Raw genomic sequence first — 19,482 nt, forward strand, 5'->3', positions numbered from 1 at the left:
TGATCGGATAGGGATTTGATTGTTAAATTAAAATTATTAATTTGATTAATAACTGGTTCTCGATATGGGACCAAATTGGTCTCACTAATGTCATTAGAAGAGGTATACATGCAATGCAATTCTATTTCAATCCTTAATTATTATGAATAAAGTTTTTGAGCAAATCTATTCTATCTTTAATTGTTATGGATAAAGTTTTGAACAATTATGAATTGTTTAAAATTCTCTAAAACTAGTCTAATCCTATATATAGAGTTCATATGTAGACTTATGAATATATAGAAAATCTTATGAAGATAATATGAAGATAGAATAGAAATAGAAATTTGAGAACCATAAGAAGATAATATGAAGATAGAATAGAAATAGAAATTTGAGAACCTATCTCTCAGTACTGCTTCTTTTCAGTGACAGGTGGATTTCAATTGGAGGCATTTTCTCTTGAGAAAGCTATTTTTGGATTGATTTCGAGACATATTATTGTAGAAATTCAGAAAACATTTTACGTATTCTTCTAGTTTTTAATTAATTTTGATTAGTAGTTATAGTATGTTGTTCCCGTTGCGCTGTATATTATGTTTCCCACATAAGTACATTGCCTTTCGTGGGGTGGGGTGGAGGGTGGGGCGGAGTACATTAGGACCATTACAAGATGTAGAGAAATGTGAACATATGCAAACGTTTATTTTTAACAATTTTTTTTTTCTTTTCTTTTGGGTGCTGAGAAGTGAGAACAAATATGCAAGACGTCATAATAATCTTGAAAGTAAGGTTTTAATATGCTTTCACATCTCAGTAACTCCTTCAGATATGTCAATTTAGGTCCAAGAAGTTAGTTGAGCTAATGGGGTGTTTAGCAAGTAGAAAGTTACTTGAAAGTGCCAAAGCCATTTTTTTTTGCAAGTGTGAAAGTGAATCAACGTCATTCTGAAAGTGAAATAGGGTTTTCTGATAAAATCTAAAAGCTAAATGATGGGTTTTGTGATAATCCCTATACTTAAGGGGGTTTCCTTATATTTTGGAAGTTAAGGTGGGTTTTCTGATAATCATCCAAAGTTAGGGGAGGGGGGGGAATATCAGAACCCCCTTTGGACAATTATCTGAAAACTCCGCTTAACTTCCAATTGTACTACAATTAATCATCATGCTATCATCTGTAAATCATGTGCATATATTGTCTAAATCATGCTACATGCGTGACTTATCAGTGATATCACTGCAACAGATTACACCCTAGAGCAGAAAAATAACATGATTAGCCAGTATTAGGATTAATAATACAATTAGTGGGTGTAAATGCAACAGATTACACCCTAGAGCAGAAAAATAACATGATTAGCCAGTATTAGGATTAATAATACAATTAGTGGGTGTAAATATTTTAAGTCCAGCAACTTTGCTCCAACAAACGGTACAGAGTACAATCGACGCATACGGATTGATCTCATTAAATGCTACGAGGGAATAAAACGTTGAAAGGACGGGTACAGAAAAGAAAGCGGTTGTTGCGGCCCAACTGAAGCCGGGGGAAAAAAGAAATTCTAAATTGGCTAAATAATAATAGGAAGTCGATGTTATTTTTGGTGCTGTTCATGGTTGTGGATGCAAAATCAAATCCAAAAATATCAAAAAAAAAAAGAGCAAGAAATTGGAGGAGGACAACTAAACTATGCAAGTAAGGGCTTAAGATAATTGTTACAAACAAATAGCAAGGGAATAATAACTACGAGAATCACAGGATTGAGGGGGAAAAGGCTAAGGGTCAAGATCATTTTAGTTGTGGATGAGATGAAGAAGAAAAAGTAAGACAAATAATAATTCGATGGAAATGTTTACAAACATGCCATCATAATAACAGTTAGAAGCAATGAAGAAAGCACGTAAGATGATTGAGAAAAAAAACTAACTATAATTGTTATCTCCTATTACCTGCTAACTGCATAACAGCAAGATGTGAGAGGCGATAGTTATGGATAAAAATTATGAAAATAGATGGGGTACTTCAAAAAATAGTTACATTAAATCCAACGTGGCATGCTTTTTGTATTTTACTTTCATATACATTTTCGATAAAACAAACCCTAGAAGTGGTAAAAATAACTCACTCACACGCTTTCGTATTTTACTTTCAAGTAATCAAACTGTTGGAGTTATAACTTAAAAACTTGGGTTTGTAGAGGAAAAGATGAAAAGTTTAGTCCCACATAGGAAATGGAATAGGAAGGAAGAGTCTTTATAAGCCTTCCCTTTCTCTCCTATGCCTAGAAGAAAACAAAAGGTTATGCTCCACACTACACACGCGCGCGCCGGCCGGGCCGGGCTCAGGCTCGGGTTCGGGTCCTGCAGACACGAATGCAGCTCCGGATTAATGGGCCCTTAATATGCTAACATTTTTATTTTTATTTTTATTTTTGCTAATTGGAACTGTTTAAAACGTGATTAACATTTTTAAAATGTTTAACGGCCAGAATTAATTGGAGAGATTTATGAACTTTAAAACTGAATTAAAATGTAAATGAAACGGTAATATTCATGAGAATTAAAACAGAATCAAAACGGAAAAAATGTTTTTATGAGGATTTAATTCGGTATTGAAAAACGTTCATTCTCAACCTCTATATAAACAGCAAGCTGCGAGGGTAGAAAACACAGTGTGAAAAACACAAAATTCTCCTCTTCCTTCTCAGCTCTGTTCTTCTTCTTACACTCGCTTGCTATTACAACTTGCTGGTTCCCTGAAAGTCTAGAAGAGTTCGCAAAGCCTTCTTGAAGCTCGTGCCGACGAGAAGGAGGTCGCCTGACCGAGGGTCGTTGTATCTCCGGGGACTTTTGCCGCGTAGCCCTGTACGAGAGGGGGCAATTAGTTTCTTGGGACAGTGCTTGCACGCCTCGACCATCAGGCTATATTCTAAACTCAGTTTAATTTTATATCTATTTTGAATCATTATCTAATTCTGTTAAAACTGCATTTTGTGTTAATTATACTCTAAACAGCTTCTATTCCCAACAATCCAAGAAACTAATAAGTGTTGTTTAGAATAGTATCATGATTAGCATTCTGATTTTCATGTTAATGATGTCTGCAATACTTAAAAACGAAATGTTACACTGCATGATTATTCTGTTGAATGAATGCTTTATATATTTCTGTTGCATTATAATAACAAAACTATTCATTCATCATCAGATTATGGCTACAAGTGAAGTAACCGTCGGTTGGTTCCTCTCGGCCTTCTTCCTTCTAAGGAATCGCTCAGCCTGCTCCCCTCGGACCTTCAGATCCTTCCAAGTGTCAGACGGTGCTGTTCCCATTGCTTCCAACACGTCCAACGCAAGGTTGTTGTGGCAAGTTTGGAGGATGAATTCCTCTGTGATCGGGTCCCGGCAATTCATCGCCTTGTTCCGGAACCTTTTGACGAAGGTGTCGACTAACTCCCCGTCCTTCTGCTTCTCATCGAGCAATGATCCGATAGATATCTCGGTGTCGTCGTCGAAGAAGTTAGCGAGGAATTTTGTCTCCATGTCGTCCCAGCTATTTACGCTTCCTGGCTTGAGGCGGCGATACCAATCGAAGGCGGCTCCGCGAAGAGTGCCGACGAATGACCGCACCATCAGAGGCTCATTGCCGGAAATAATACCCAGGTGCGATTTGAAATAAATCAAATGCTGAGTGGGGGAACCCTTCCCATCGAACGGCGTGAAGTTGATTAGATTGAACTTCGCCGGATATGGGATCGATTCCCACTCTCTTGGGTATGGACAGGGAATGCCTGTTTTCTTCGTCTCTTGAGCGGAGATCAATGTGTTGATTTTGCTCTCGAGATCTTTGATCTTCAAGTCTTCACTTGTATCTTCGTTGGCATCCTCGTTACCACCCCCTGCATTGACGGGAGGGTTATTGGCATTGTGAGCTTCATCCCTATCCGTGTGCTCCTCTTCCTGAACAACCTGGTTACGGTGGCTTGGTTCACCTCGCTGGTTCGTCAGTGCCTGAATTTGTTGCTCATGCATCTCTCTCATAGTCTGCATGGCCATCTGCATCTCGAACCTAAAGCTTTCCTGTTGTTTGGCTATGGCATCTTCGAGCATCTTGGCCACTTGTTCCGCGCTTATCATCAGTGACTCGCGGGGTTCCCCCTCACTAGACACTGTATTATCTGATGCGACTGTGGAGCAGGTATCCGACTCTTCACCTTCTGAAGGTACTCTTGTCCGAACCCTACTATAAGTTCCTCGTGCGATTGCTCTAGACTGCAGACGGGTTAGACGCCGGGATGCTTTCAGAATCGACTCGAAATCATCCTGTGCCGATGTCCCCTTGCTGGTCATATTGGTGGTGACCCTCGGAAGTTCTCCGTCTTCAACCATCCTTCTTCTTCGTTGGGAACGCCTAGGCCTTGGTTTTGGCGTCTCCGCACTAAGTCTTTCAAAAACTGAAACTCTTTCGGGGACTGCCTTAATGCAGTTGCATTCAGACAATACCGCCCGAATGAGTTGGAAACAGGGGCATTGAGTTTCCTGTTTTCGGGGACTCCTCTTCCTGGTTTTATTCGTACCCCCAGCACGATAGTACAACTCGTTATTTTGACAATCGGAGTAATCTATCGTGTGCGGGTACGACTTCTCAGGTATAACACTATCACTATCAGATGATAATGTTTCCATCTGAGGTTGGATTGCCTTCTTTGGGTTTTCAAAAGTTACACGCCTCGAAACGTGCCTTTGTGGGCGCGAGTCTTCAGCGTGCTCTTGGACTTCGATGCGCAAGTTGGTGAGCGCAGCTACCTTGTGAGCTCCTTGTCATGTTGGAGGTAGCGGTGACCCCCAGCGTGTTGATTCGTTCGGGGTTTTCTTAGTGGGCCCAAACGTTCTTGGATCGGAGCTTTGCTTCGCTCATCGGGAATTGGACCGAGGCGCTCCAAGACTGGCTTTCTCCTTCGGGAGGATTCTGCATGATCTCCCGGAGTAGCTATGGGAATTCTCGGCGACTTAGCTTGGTTCGCCGGAGGTTGAATTTTGGTTGGAGGCTGCAGTGTTAGCCTGAATCGCCGCTTCAGACTTCGGCTTCCATACTTGGCGGGTTGGTGGCGGCTTCTTGGCCACCTCCTTCTGCAGTCTTCTATGGGCTTCTTGGACTTGAGCCCGTGCCTGCGCTGATAGTGCGCGGCGTTTGCGGATGCGTTCTTCCAGCGTCGAACGATTCCGTTTGACACGGACCCATTCCATTGTTGGCGGCTTGGAAGAGGCGCCGTTCATCTGTTGTTGAGGCTGTTTGCCTCTCTTGTTCTTCAGACCCGCGTTGTAGCGGACTCCGTCGGTGGACTCCATCGTTTTGGCGAATCGTTTGGCCAAGCGTTGGCGTTGCCTTTGGCGGGCTCTCTTTGAGAGAGTCACCGCTCCTTTGGTGACGGAGGAATTGGTTGGAACCAGCTTGATCCGGTTGGAGATTGGTGGAGCCTCATCTGACGCAACTTTGGCGTCAATCGAGATGAGGTCGTCGTTGGTAGCTTCAACTTCTTCGTACCAACGCACCTTTCTGTTGGAAGAGAACTTGGACTTCTTGGACTTGCGGGGGGAGGTTGATCTAGACGAGGATGAAAGGTATTCCTCGAACTTGGTCTGATCGAACTCGTATTCGACCTCCTCCACGACTGGGATCTGAATCCGCGGCTGCGACGCTCCGATCTCGGCAGCGAGATCGGTGGCTCCCACTGTGGTCGCCAGATTGTTCGCTGGAAAATTCGTGTCTTTCTTTGTTATTGATTCCATTGTCATCTTGAGTTACAACTTTTTGAGTTACAAAAGATCCGGTCTTTTTATAAGATCCGGTTACAACGAAAATCAAATAAAAATAAACAAAGATTACAACTTTTCTCCTTTTGTGTCGAACGAATCGCGAGCTCCTGTTTTGCGGTCGCTCGCTTGGTGGGTTCTTTGCCTGCGCCGGGGTTGTTTGCCGTGGACCACCGCGAGATCTAGATCCGGTCGGATCTACGCAGTACGACGGGTATTATTTCACCAAGGAAATAATAGCCGGGGAGGATTGTTTCACCAAGGAAACAATCGTCCAAGTCTCGGGATCTAAGACCAAGCTTAGATCCGGAGTATGCCTGCGTAGATCTGAGATCTGATCCTCTCGAACACCTGCCTTATTTGACGTTGATGATCGCCGAGCACCAGATCTGAAGGAGTGAGTCCCCGAAGTCCCAAAGTTTCAATCTTTTTTAAGTTCCGAGTCTCCAATCCAGCGGCCACCGAGCCACCTCAGGGTGGCTCGGCTTGGGCCGAGCCACCCTGAAGTGGCTCGGTTTCGGCCGAGCCCCTCAGGGTGTTTAGGTTCCGTCGTTCGGTTGTTGTATCCGCTTCGTCCGGTTCTGTCCGTGATTTGGTTGATTCAGACTTGACTCGTTGACCTGATTTGGTAGTAAGTCGGATTCCTGATTTGGCAGTAACTCTACTTCTGAGTTCGAGTCCGAAACCGATCTTGATTCGATCGTGGTTCGTCCGAGTATGCTCTTGGTTGGATGACTCGTTGACTCTTCGAACACTTGGCTTGATCCCGCACGCGAATGGACGTATTCCGTTGCTTGCGTGCGATTAGTCAATCTCGTTGCCTCGTTTGTTTGTCGGTTTGTGCCGAGCTGAGCTAAGGGACCTATAAGCAGTTTTATATGAACTCATACTCGACCTCCTCCTCGACCGGGATCGGAATCCGCGGCTGCGACGCATCGATCTCGACAGCGAGATCGTCGGCTCCCACTGTGGTCGCCAGATTGTTCGCGGGAAAAATTGTTGCTTTCATCATTGATTCCATTGTACACTCTTGTAACAGTTTATCGATTACAAAGATCCGGTCTTTTTATAAGATCCGATTACAACGAAAATCAAATAAAAAGAAATAAAGAAAATTACAACTTTCTCCTTGTTTGTCGAACGAATCGCAAGATCCTGTTTTGCGGTCTCTTGCTTTGTGTGGGTTCTTTGCCTGCGCCGGGGTTTATCCGTGGACCACCGCGAGATCTAGATCCGATCAGATCTAAGCAGTACGACGGGTATTATTCCACAAAGGAAATAATAGCCGGGGAGGATTGATTCACCAAGGAAACAATCGTCCAAGTCTCGGGATCTAAGACCAAGCTTAGATCCGGAGTACGTCTGCGTAGATCTGAGATCCGGTCCTCTCGAACACCTGCCTTTTTTGGCGTTGACGGTCGCTGAGCACCAGATCTGGAAGAGTGAGTCCCCGAAGTCCCAAAGCTCCAATCTTTTTTAAGTTTCGAGTCTTGAATCCGACAGAGCTTCGCCTCCAAAATTTCCAACCCTTGAAAATGAACAATGCCTAGCCTATTTATAGGCACTCGAACCTGTGCCCGTGCACACGTGTCAGAGGTCGGCCACCTCAAGGTGGCCGGCACTGGGCCGAGCCACCTTGAGGTGGCTCGGTTTGAGCCGAGCCCTCCGGGTGTGTGGGTTTGTCGTTTTCCGCCCTTCGGTCTTGTCCGTGATTCGGTTGTGCGATTGATTGACTCGTTGACCTGTTTTGGCAGTAAATCTGGATCCTGATTAGGCAGTAAATCCACTTCTGAGTTCGAGTCCGAAACCGATCTTGATTCGATCGTGATTCGTCCGAGTATGCCCTTGGTTGGATGACTCGTTGACTCTTCGAACACTTGGCTTGATCCCGCACGCGAATGGACGTATTCCGTTGCTTGCGTGCGATTAGTCAATCTCGTTGCCTCGTTGGTTTGTCGGTTTGTGCCGAGCTGAGCTAAGGGACCTATAAGCAGTTTTATATGCCTACAGGCCTGCCTTTGGCTTTCAAGAGAACCGAGCCCAAGCATTGCTTGGCAATCGGTCTTTGATCTTCTCTTGCTCTTGGCATCTTCCACCTCGGGGGCTTGCTGGCCGACAGGAAAAGGCTAGTCATTGTCCGCCTCTCCATCTTGGCATTCTTGGAACTCATGAGGGAGATTCAAGAGAACCGAATCCAAGCACTTTTTGGGCAGTCAGTTATTGATTCTTGGCTCAATTACTCAACTCTGATCAAGCTTCTACCATGTAACGAAGCTCATCGGTGGTCTCGTTCGACTTCTCAGGAGAAGAAGACCGAACCTCGAGATCTTAGCATTTTCGATCTACAAGCACAAGCCCTTGTTTGACCTCGGTTGATTGAACTCAACCAAGAGCTTCTACCACGTGAGGAAGCTCGTCCCACCAAGCTTCTACTATGCACTGAAGCTCAATCACAACTTCGTTCAGATCGTCCAAGGGAAGCAAACTCGATTCAAGCATTCGAGAAAGGCATCCTATCGCTACCGAAGAACCCAGATTAAACAAGAAGAGCATTCTCTTCATGTGATGCCCCAGGTTTTACACGAGGCTACAGTCTAAGGTGTAACCCGGATCGTCAAACCTGTCAAGCACCAAACACCATGCTACGACATGTTTCATCATCACAATCACTATCTCTCTAGTGGAAACAACAAATAGGTAAAAGTACCGACAGGCAAATAAAAAAAAATAAGCCAAGCATACACAGAAGCAATAAGAGAATACTCATCAATGAGCCCAACTGAAATAGAATAGAACATACACAGAAGCAATAAGAGAATACTCATCAATGAGCCCAACTGAAATAGAATAGAAATATCTCTGAGTTTGAAATAAACCTCAAATACAATTACTCATCAATGAGCCCAACTGAAATAGAATAGAAATATCTCTGAGTTTGAAATAAACCTCAAATACAATGAGTCAAATAAAGTATCACTACGGCTCTCAGCCTCTACAAAACATAATACAAATCTGGAGTCTGAACATAATCAACTAACTGTGGAGTTCTGAATAACTACTAAAATAGTAAATAGCTAGATGGAATCTATGAAGAACTCCCATCAGCCTGTGACTCTCCGTGCGCTGGACTCGCTGCCTGAAAGGGGGGAAACAACGAGCGTCAAAGCGCTATAGCAAAAACATCTCCACCTCTCCCCAGGGAAAGGGGTAGGAGTGTATAGAAAATATAGAGAGTACATAAATATAGAATCATTCATATACATCTAACTGGAGATTAGTATTTAGGAATCCACAACACGAGAGTTAGTACGTCGAACGAAATAATCCAAACAAGGAAACCCTCATGTATATACCATGTCTCAAATTGTGACTCCCTAAATACTAATTCCAAATTCTATGAATGATAAACAACAAACAAAAGGATAATACTCCAAACCTCAAACCTGTAGAACAAATATCTCATCCTGATCTATACTCGGGTAGACGGATTTGACATAAAAGAAACTCATCCAAAACAAAAGCCAACCACATACCATGTCGTGTAAGCCATAGTCTCAGAGAAAACACCCTACTTACGGTTATTCAATATGGAAGCAAAATTATACTTTATATTACTTACAAATATGCATCTCTTATATATATTAGCGATATTCTTGTAATACTCTTACTCAATCGCTCTGCGGTAATAGGTTTCATCTCCCTATCCCAGAAGCATAATATGACGATACCTTTATAATACTCTTACTCAATCACCCTGCGGAAATAAGTTTCATCTCCCTATCCTGGAAACATAATATGACGATACTTTTGTAATACTTTTACTCAATCGCCCTGCGAAAATAAATTTCATCTCCCTATCCAGAAAACATAATATTTGTATACTTTTCATATTTAGTATGTTAACACAACATATTTTAACCATATGTGTATATATCTTGGTGTATGTGTCCAATCTCGTGTTTACTGACATCTCAGATGTTAAACAACTTATAAACATCGTATCATAATAGTGGAAGGTCGAGAGACTTGCTCGAAAACTCAACAGTCGATTTTAAACATGCACAGGCCAAAATACACTTGGCGGTCGAATGCAATTACATGGCCGGTCGACCGCGACGGGTTCCAGGGCCTACGCAGGCCTCTGTCCTGCACACGGTCGACCGCCGCTAGGGCGATCGACCTGGCGCGGTCGACTGTGAACCGAAATTCCAGATTCTCAATCTGGTTGTGTGTGTTGTGTTCACGCAGTGTTTAGGTGATTCAAACATGATTAAAACGATATGAATCTTGCATGGAAACATGAAGACAACAGATAAAAACTTCTGGGAGCAATACAATGTATATAACATGATAAATTACATGAAATTTATATTCTAAACCCTAAATCATGCACATGAACTTGAAACAAAGCACAAATTATCTTTCATCAGATTAAACAACATTTAAATCATGTTTAGATCTTAAATATCTTCTGTAAATTCATTCTCAAACCTTTTCACATGGAAAGACCTAGTCTTTATACATATAATACAAAGAATTGACTTTTATTCATAAACTAGTCAATTTGGCTCTAATAATCATGTTAAATACCTTTTAAAAACGTTTTAAAAACTAGGAGGGGGATTAGCAGAGATGAACTCACCTGAAACTTGTAGAAAAATGTTTAAGGTGCCAAGCCAAAGCAGATCTCCAATCCAAAAGCCAAAAATCACCCAAAAATCCACTTGATAACCTCCAATATTCTCCAAGAATCAAAATAGGGTTTGTGGGGGTTTGGTGACTATTAGGGTTCTTAGAGAAACTGAGAAATTCGTGAAAATTTGATATAAAAACTAGAGAAAACGAATATGGGCTTTAGAAATCTGAAACCAACTCAAAACAGGAAAAAAACTTTCTGCAGGTCTCGCGGTCGACCGTGACGGTCGACCGGACTGGGAATTTCCAGTTCTCATGATTTTGGCCATTGTGCATGTTTCGACTCTTTCCTTCCTCACGAAAGAACTTGTTTATACTCAAAACACATGGTATGCTACTCACATACCATTTAACTATATTTATCAAATATCCATATATCATGATCATATATATATATATATATATAAAAAGTATTCCCCTTCAAAACGCCACTTCGCAAAATCACCCACATCTCCTTTCACCGCATCTTTTATAACAACGCCACTTGGCAAAATACCCGACATCTTCTGCATACCGCTTCGTTCCTATCATCAATACACTGCATCGTTCCCAGCTTCATTTTCCTTCCCAAGATCTCATTTCCCCCATTTCCTTCCTCCGATCTTCTGGCCTGTTCATATCATCAATACCCGATCTTCTGGCCTGTTCCTATCATCAATACACTGCACCTGTTTGTTTCCTTCGATCTCAGATCTTCTGGCCTTCAACTCCCCAAAATAGTTCGCCTCGAGAACCCAAGCGTCGCCGAAGGATGATACGAATATATAGAAAGCCTCAGAGCCTCATCCCCACATCCCTTATCTCCAAAGAAGACGAAGATTCAGCAAAACCCTTGGCGAAGACTGATCCTTACGATACAGAAAGCGGTCGGCGTTACCGGAGGTGAAGTTCGTCGGCGTCTTTGGAGGTTGGCAGGTCGTTTTACTGCAACCCTTAATTTTTTTCCCCTTGTGTGAAATTTACTTTCAACGGAATTTTTTTCCATATATTGTGAAATTGGAGCTCTGTTCAGTGCATATTGCTTATGATGTTATGGTGAATGCATCTACTTTGATTGTTACTGCTCTATAGCAATCTTTGCCGATTCATGCCACCAATATTTGATGCAATTTATAAAGTGCTACTTCACCTCGCTAACTACCTGCTATTGACATCAAGATGTGCGAGAGGTGACCAGATGTTTAAGCCTGTTAGGGTCCTATGTGATTCTTTTTTGCTCATTCTAGGTCTCATATTAGAATTAATTACCATCATTTTTAAAAAGTACTTCAATGGTAAAGAAGAATATTTCCCAGTTTTACATTTTGTGAAAATGTTCCATCGAAAAATTAGGAGCTTAAGTTTCTAACTGATGGTTTATTTAATTAGGTTTCAGAATTTGTTGATGGTTGGATATATACGTGGATATAATTAAATTAAGATTTATAAACTTGCACAGGAACTCTGAATACAGTAGAATATTAAAGAACTCTAATTTTAGTGATTTCCATTTCATATTTTTTTTAGTTTTTTTATATTCCATACAATATGACATCTATCTTTCTCAGTGTACTTCTTTAATAATATAGTTGTAGATGGATAAATAGAGAAGCTAGCTAAGCAATTAAATTATGGAGCAATTAAATTATACTAGAATAGAAATTATGTACCTTTAACCTTTCATGGTCTTAACACTTGGTTAGGCAGGTGGGTTTTTGTTTATTTGATTTGTCTCGCATCTATTTGTCCATTTTATGTTCTTAACAATGCTAGCAGAGGACCAAAAATCAAGGGGTATTTGGTATTATTTTATTTTTATGTTTACTTTGTCCATTTTCATGTTTACAGCAAGGGGTATTTGGTATTGTTTCATTGCCCTTGATAATTTTTATTATCTTCTGTTGTAGTTTAATACTGATGAAGTTTGAACTACCTTGATCTTTAATTACTTGGTTTTTTTCACAATTGGGAATCATGTCGATATTAGTTATAATGATGGTAGTTTCATTGGTGCTCTTTTATCATAATATTTCCCATGTATGGAGCAATAAAGTTATAAGTACTTTTAGAAGTGCATGGCTGTAACTTAAAAGTCTTTTGACAATTAACAGTGCTTGTGAGATATCTGGTGCAGAATTTGTGTTATCAGGAGTAATAGTATGTCGTATCGATGTATTACAGATATTATTATAGGTGGTGATTATTATTACCAGAGTGATTGCTGGCTTCTCTATTTCAAGTCTAACTGTGGTAAACTGAGGTTGATAAGAGTCATGATTATCATGGGACATTGATATAGATAGAGGCAATAAATCTACAATCATAAAGAGCTGTTTTAAAATCACGGACATTATAATAAAAGATTTTATATGTATATTGTACAACAGAATGATCAAGAGGTAAACAAGAAATTTACAATTAGAATGTTCTTTTTTGTCTCATACTATTTTATGTCTGGTACTTTATATACAAAATACAACATGTAGAGGCAGATACAGAGACAAGAAAGTATAAATAAAGGGACCATATTATACTAGACAGAGTACAACGTTGCTTACTGAATATCTCCAGATTGCCTTTAGATAGTACTCCAACATTCACTGTCCCAAGGAACTATTATTTGGAATCAGTGATTACTGACTTTAAGATATCATGTTTCTATATAACTCATCTTGACAGAGACAATAGAGACTGGGTGAAAAATGTCAACAAATTCTCTCCCTGTTGCAAACTATCGTGATGATCTGGGAACTCCAGATGAGTTTGTTCTTTCAGACACTCGAACATTGTACTTCTAATGCACCTTCTCACAGTTCTCAGTCCACCAAGTTTCAGTTTGCTGCTCCGCAGATTGCCTTTGACTAAAAAAAACAATTTCGTAATAAGAAATGCAAATACCTTAAGCTTTAATAAGAAAATATACAACTCACGGCCATTTTTTAATTACCTGAATCTCTCCAGTTCCCTGGTCCCATCATGCAGTTCCATAAGAGTGATGTATATACCAGGTTCATATTGTTCTATCCATTCTGCCTCCATTTGAATAGTAGCTGTAGTGGGCAATCTAGACCTGTAACTGTTGTTACTGTTTTGCAAGGGCCTGGCTTCCTTGGAAATAAGTTGCTGCATTTTGGCAGATGTTGGAGTGTCTCTCTTGCTACTATGCTCCACATTATAATATTCATTCATTAAATTGGAATTGGTAAGTGTTTGGCTAACCGTGCACATATCATTATCTTTATTGGTAAGTTACTTTTGATACTAAGGCAACAATCACTTTTGATGGGTCCAAATATCTGATGAACATATTTTCCACAGTTGACTTTTCAACCAAACTACTAATCTTCAACCGAACATGCTGCAATCTATACGTCGGTTAGTGTCCAAACCTAAGTAAAATTTTATTATTTATTTGTTCTTTTTTATTGCGATGGCCACATAAATTGTTCTAAATAGAATTTTTGTGTTTTTTTTAAGATTATTTATTTAGAAAATCACATAACTTATAATTAATGCATCTTTGAACGCCATTCGAATGCGTGTTGCCTACTTTTTAACCATATATGTTATGTTAAAAAGCATTATAATTTGGACATTTTATGAATACTTCCTAAACATATGTTATAGGTTTTCTTGACTTCACAGTTGCATGTTTGTGATAATTATTCACACATCTAAAATTGTTTCTACAGGTTGCAGTGGTTTGTGCGAGTTATCATATATTGAAAGGTATTTTTTCTTCCAAAAAGCTTCATAATATTTCCGCCGGTCATGGAATCTATAAAAAAAATTGAACTATTTTATTTTCATTTATTTGTTACAGCAGTTTGTTAGAGTCAGTTGTTCAGGTTGAAAGGTATGATTTTACATGTTATACTCTTTCAATTGAAATTTTCCTTCAATATCACAGACGCTTCATAATATTATACGATTTTAACATATAAGCTCTGAAATAAGCTCTAAATAGAATTTTTGTGGTTTTTTTAAGATTATTTATTTAGAAAATCACATAACTTAGAATTAATGCATCTTTGAACGCCATTCGAATACGTGTTGCCTACTTCTCAACCATATATGTTATGTTAAAAAGCATTATAATTTGGACATTTTATGAATACTTCCTAAACATATGTTATAGGTTTTCTTGACTTCACAGTTGCATGTTTGTGATAATTATTCACACATCTAAAATTGTTTCTATGTTATAGGTTTTCTTGACTTCACAGTTGCATGTTTGTGATAATTATTCACACATCTAAAATTGTTTCTACAGGTTGCAGTGGTTTGTGCGAGTTATCATATATTGAAAGGTATTTTTTCTTCCAAAAAGCTTCATAATATTTCCGCCGGTCATGGAATCTATAAAAAAAATTGAACTATTTTATTTTCATTTATTTGTTACAGCAGTTTGTTAGAGTCAGTTGTTCAGGTTGAAAGGTATGATTTTACATGTTATACTCTTTCAATTGAAATTTTCCTTCAATATCACAGACGCTTCATAATATTATACGATTTTAACATATAAGCTCTGAAATAAGCTCTAAATAGAATTTTTGTGGTTTTTTTAAGATTATTTATTTAGAAAATCACATAACTTAGAATTAATGCATCTTTGAACGCCATTCGAATACGTGTTGCCTACTTCTCAACCATATATGTTATGTTAAAAAGCATTATAATTTGGACATTCTATGAATACTTCCTAAACATATGTTATAGGTTTTCTTGACTTCACAGTTGCATGTTTGTGATAATTATTCACACATCTAAAATTGTTTCTGCAGGTTACAGTGGTTTGTGCGCGTTATCATATATTGAAAGGTATTGTTTCTTCCCAAAAATCTTCATAATATTTCTGCTTCGTTCTTAGCTCCGCCGCTTCGTTCTTCTCTCCTCACTCTTAACAATTTCCACAGAAACCGTAGCTTTTGAGCAAAACAAACATGGTTGATTACGCCATGGCCATCCACAAGAACCTCTATCACACTGAAGAGGTTCCTCAAGGTCATATCCGTAACCCTAGGTTTTTTATTCTTCTTTATAGGGTTAGGGTTTTTGATTTGTGTTTTGTTTGTTTTTGCTGTTTAGAGATGTTTAATTAATAGGAGAGCGGAGGTCGTTTCGAAGCTAAAATCATTGGAGGAGTCTGTAGCTCTTTTGATTTCGTTACTTCAAAATCCATCTTATGTTCAGGATCTCAAGGCTGATAAGCAATACAACGTCCAGATGCTCAGTGACCAGTTTAAGGTTCTTTTTATTTGCCATGGTTGTATTGCTGAATTTATTTGATTTAAATTTGAACATAAATCTGCACAAAAGTTGTTTGCTATTGTTTACTTGAGATTATCAAATATCCTTGAAACTATCAAATGCTTTAGGGGTTACTTGCAACATCAACATAAAAAAGTGAATTGGAAGCAGATTTTCTTAACATATTTTAGTTTTTTTTATTTTGGAAATGTGAGGAACAAAGTTAGGGCTTTGGAGTGTCAAATTGGCAAATTAGTGTCAATTTTGAAAACTTTGGCATCAAACTGACAAAATAAAACTTCTGGGTATCAAAGTTTAACAGGGTGAAACTTTTGGCATTTAAAGTACTATAATCCTGCACTTCAGCAATTAAAGTACTATATAGTGAATTAACTTTTGCAATATCGTTCCCAATCTTTGATTGAGTAGCTAACATTTATTTGTTCATGCAGATTGGTCCAGAGCAGATAGAAGCTTTATATCAGTATGCGAAGTTCCAATTTGAGTGTGGGAACTACTCTGCTGCATCTGAATTTTTGTATCAATATCATGCATTGTGTACTAACAGTGAAAGGAGCCTTAGTGTACTTTGGGGAAAACTTGCAGCTGAGATTTTTAATGCAGAACTGGGATGAAGCTCTTGAGGAATTGAATCGCTTGAAAGAGATAATTGACTCAAAGGTGATTCTTTGTTTATGGTATGCATGGTATATGCTATTAGTTTCATGTATTTTTAATATTAATAATATTTTGGTCTTCGGATTTGCTTCTTCATGTCCTTTCCCTCTACACTGCATTAAAAGATAGGATTTGGTTATATGGATCAAATAAACAAGATGTTTCTTTGAATCAAGAAGACCATAATTGTTCCCATACATAAAAGACACACAAAAAAAGACATAAAGAAAAAAGAAAGACGCACACACAACATATATGACTTGCATGTTCTTTTTCGTTTGCACAATTCTGTAGCATGGTTCTCAGATTATTTTGCCCTTGATCGCAAACATATTCTTAAATCTATCTGAATTTGTTTACATATTACACTTTAATATAGTATTCAGGTATTCAACAACTACAATTTTTCTTGGTTGTGCTTATTATTTGTTTCTTGAATTTCTAAGGAAAATTGGCCTATCAAGTTAACAATTTCATGTGCAGATTTTGTTCCCATAAATAAAAGTAAAAATTGGGTTTTAGCAATTATCAACATTAAGGAGCAAAAATTCCAGTATATTGATTCACTTGGCGGTATGGGCAAAACAGTGCTAAGAGTATTGGTAAAATCAACTTATATCTAAGTATTTCGGTACAAGTAGTTGATGTTATACAAACAAGTATAAGATAACATAAGTTTTGCTATTTATGATTTCTGTGCATGTGAATGCCAGGTTAAATATTTGATGGATAAAGTAAAGAACAAGAGCAGTAAACAGATTGATGTAGTTTCTTGAAAGCAAGAAATAATTAAGAATCTTCCTTAATTTGCAGGAAAATGGGTATGTACATTTTATGTCATATGTATTCACGAGGCTTCCATGCTTGAACACTGTTAAAATAGTTTAACTGTTTATCGTTCTTTCTTTCACTACCTCAGCATCCTTGGTTGTATACTCTTCAATTAAAATACCGGTCTCTACTACATTTCTATTGCATACATATTCTATCTCATTTGTTATACTTTTTTTAGTATTACATTGTCCTTTCAACTTGCTTTTGGTTTATTAAGCTTCTTTTTTGAGCAGTTATTATGTTAGGCATGAAATGGATGTTTTTTCTCGACAGGTATGACTGCGGAATGTTCATGCTCAAATATATAGACTTTTACAGCAGAGGTTTAGATCCTATATTTAGGCAGGTGAGAAACTCTTTTGTTTTTTCTATTCCTGGATTGCTTTTAATTTAGATGGGTTAATCAGAATTCCAATTGCCTGTAATATGAAAAAGTCTTAATATTGACTCGTCCAATTCTGGGTAAACAAGTTGACTCTCACTACCTATATTATAAAAGTCCTTTTTCATAAATTTACAAGATGCTGCTGACAAATATCTTTTAGACAGAATGTGGTATTATGTAATTTTCTTCACACTCTTACATAACTTTCTGACAAGATGCTGCTGCCAAATATCTTTTAGATATAATTCGGTATCATGTAATTTTCTTTGCACACACCACACGCATGCATTCATGTGAATACTCTAGATAAAAATTGAACTTCTGAATTTCCAAATTGAAAATGTATACCTTTGAATGTTTTGTTAACAAATAGGCTACTTAGAAGCTATTGGTAGTATCCAAGATGCAAAATTTTGGGTTTACAATTTGAGAAGGGGATGTGATTTAATACAGATAAGACTACTTAGGTAAATCATTATGTACAGATGAGACTACTTAGGTATATTTGGTTGAGAAGGGGATGTGATTTAATACAGATAAGACTACTTAGGTAAATCATTATGTACAGATGAGACTACTTAGGTATATTTGGGTATCCAAGATGCGATAAGACTACTTAGGTAAATCATTATGTACAGATGAGACTACTTAGGTATATTTGGGTATCCAAGATGCAAAATTCCGTGAGTGTGTATATGCATTCCGTACTAAATTTTTTCCTGCTTGTAGCAACATTAAATTGCAATGCAGTTTGTGGGGTGATTATGCTGTTCAAAGTTTCACAGTATGTACATAAATCTAATTCAGGAATTATTATAATGGTGATTCAGCTTGCAAAGACAAAACCATATGGAGGTAAATCAAATTACATGTATTTCTCAAAAAAGATATATTTTTATTTCGTCGATTATGCTTATATATTGACATAATCATGAATTTAAAAACTTTATTTCTTAGGTAAAAATTACTATTACAAATGTCTTATATGCGTCCAAGATATTAATCAATCCCGACATACCTGAAGTTGCTGATCTAAGAAAAAGGTGCATGATGAATTATCTTATTCGTTAAAATTGCTTTTCTTTTTCATTCCTCATGTTTGTATTCTTTAATCTCTTTTTGAGTAGTATCTTTTGTTGCTACAACATTCACCATTATCATTTTGGATTGCCTATTTCTTTTCGCTTTACAATTCATTTCTTGATTCTTAACATTAATTGTACAATAATCTTTTCTTGCCACCTCAATAACATGCTAATTATTATGTTATACTGAAACACAGGTATCATTACCACTTGTGACAATGAAGTTGAAATTTGTTCCTCGGATAATATTACTCCTTGCAAGAGAACTGCGTTTACCACTTGTGACAATGAAGTTGAAATTTGTTCCTCGGATAATATTACTCCTTGCAAGAGAACTGCGTTGGAATCTGATGTCGAGCACTCAGTTTCAGTAGACTTGATCTCTCCACAAAAGTCTAGCAACAAAAAGCAAAAACAAATCAAAATTGAAATGGAGAATTAGATTATTCTACAGAGAGTTCAAGCCCCTATTTGAAAAATCTTAATCTGATTTATGATGTCTTTAATTTGTATTTAGTATTCTGGTCTAAAATCTTATTTAGTAAACTTTTGTATGCACTACATATTTTTTGGTGGTTTTGCGTTGAGAAACCTAACTACTTGATATGATTATGATCGATATTTTGTTTATCGCTATATTGATCATTATTGTTTTGATTCATAAATATATATACTTGACAGGTATCTTTATGTGCTTAGGTTGTATCATTTCTGACTATTTATCTATTATTACTGTTTTATTTTGCATTCTTTAGCTACATTAATTTTTATATATTAGACAAA

At 38.1% G+C, this 19,482-nt stretch overlaps 1 long non-coding RNA gene across 17 annotated transcripts; it reads left to right on the forward strand.

Moving 5' to 3' along the window:
• Window positions 10,966–18,972, forward strand: LOC109831658. Of its 17 annotated transcripts, none has more exons than XR_002244512.1 (14): window positions 10,966–13,669; window positions 13,786–13,842; window positions 14,160–14,196; window positions 14,291–14,323; window positions 14,741–14,777; window positions 14,872–14,904; window positions 15,252–15,288; window positions 15,384–15,471; window positions 15,556–15,714; window positions 16,170–16,398; window positions 17,503–17,575; window positions 18,344–18,469; window positions 18,572–18,657; window positions 18,897–18,972. It is a non-coding gene; the product is annotated as an uncharacterized LOC109831658 (long non-coding RNA). The 17 variants fall into 17 exon arrangements; XR_002244510.1 differs by having other exon boundaries at window positions 10,967–13,669; window positions 18,422–18,469; XR_002244511.1 differs by lacking the exons at window positions 18,344–18,469; window positions 18,572–18,657 and having other exon boundaries at window positions 10,968–11,403; window positions 13,565–13,669.

The sequence above is a fragment of the Asparagus officinalis genome, chromosome 2 (assembly GCF_001876935.1).
Source record: "Asparagus officinalis chromosome 2, Aspof.V1, whole genome shotgun sequence".
Lineage (NCBI taxonomy): Eukaryota > Viridiplantae > Streptophyta > Magnoliopsida > Asparagales > Asparagaceae > Asparagus > Asparagus officinalis.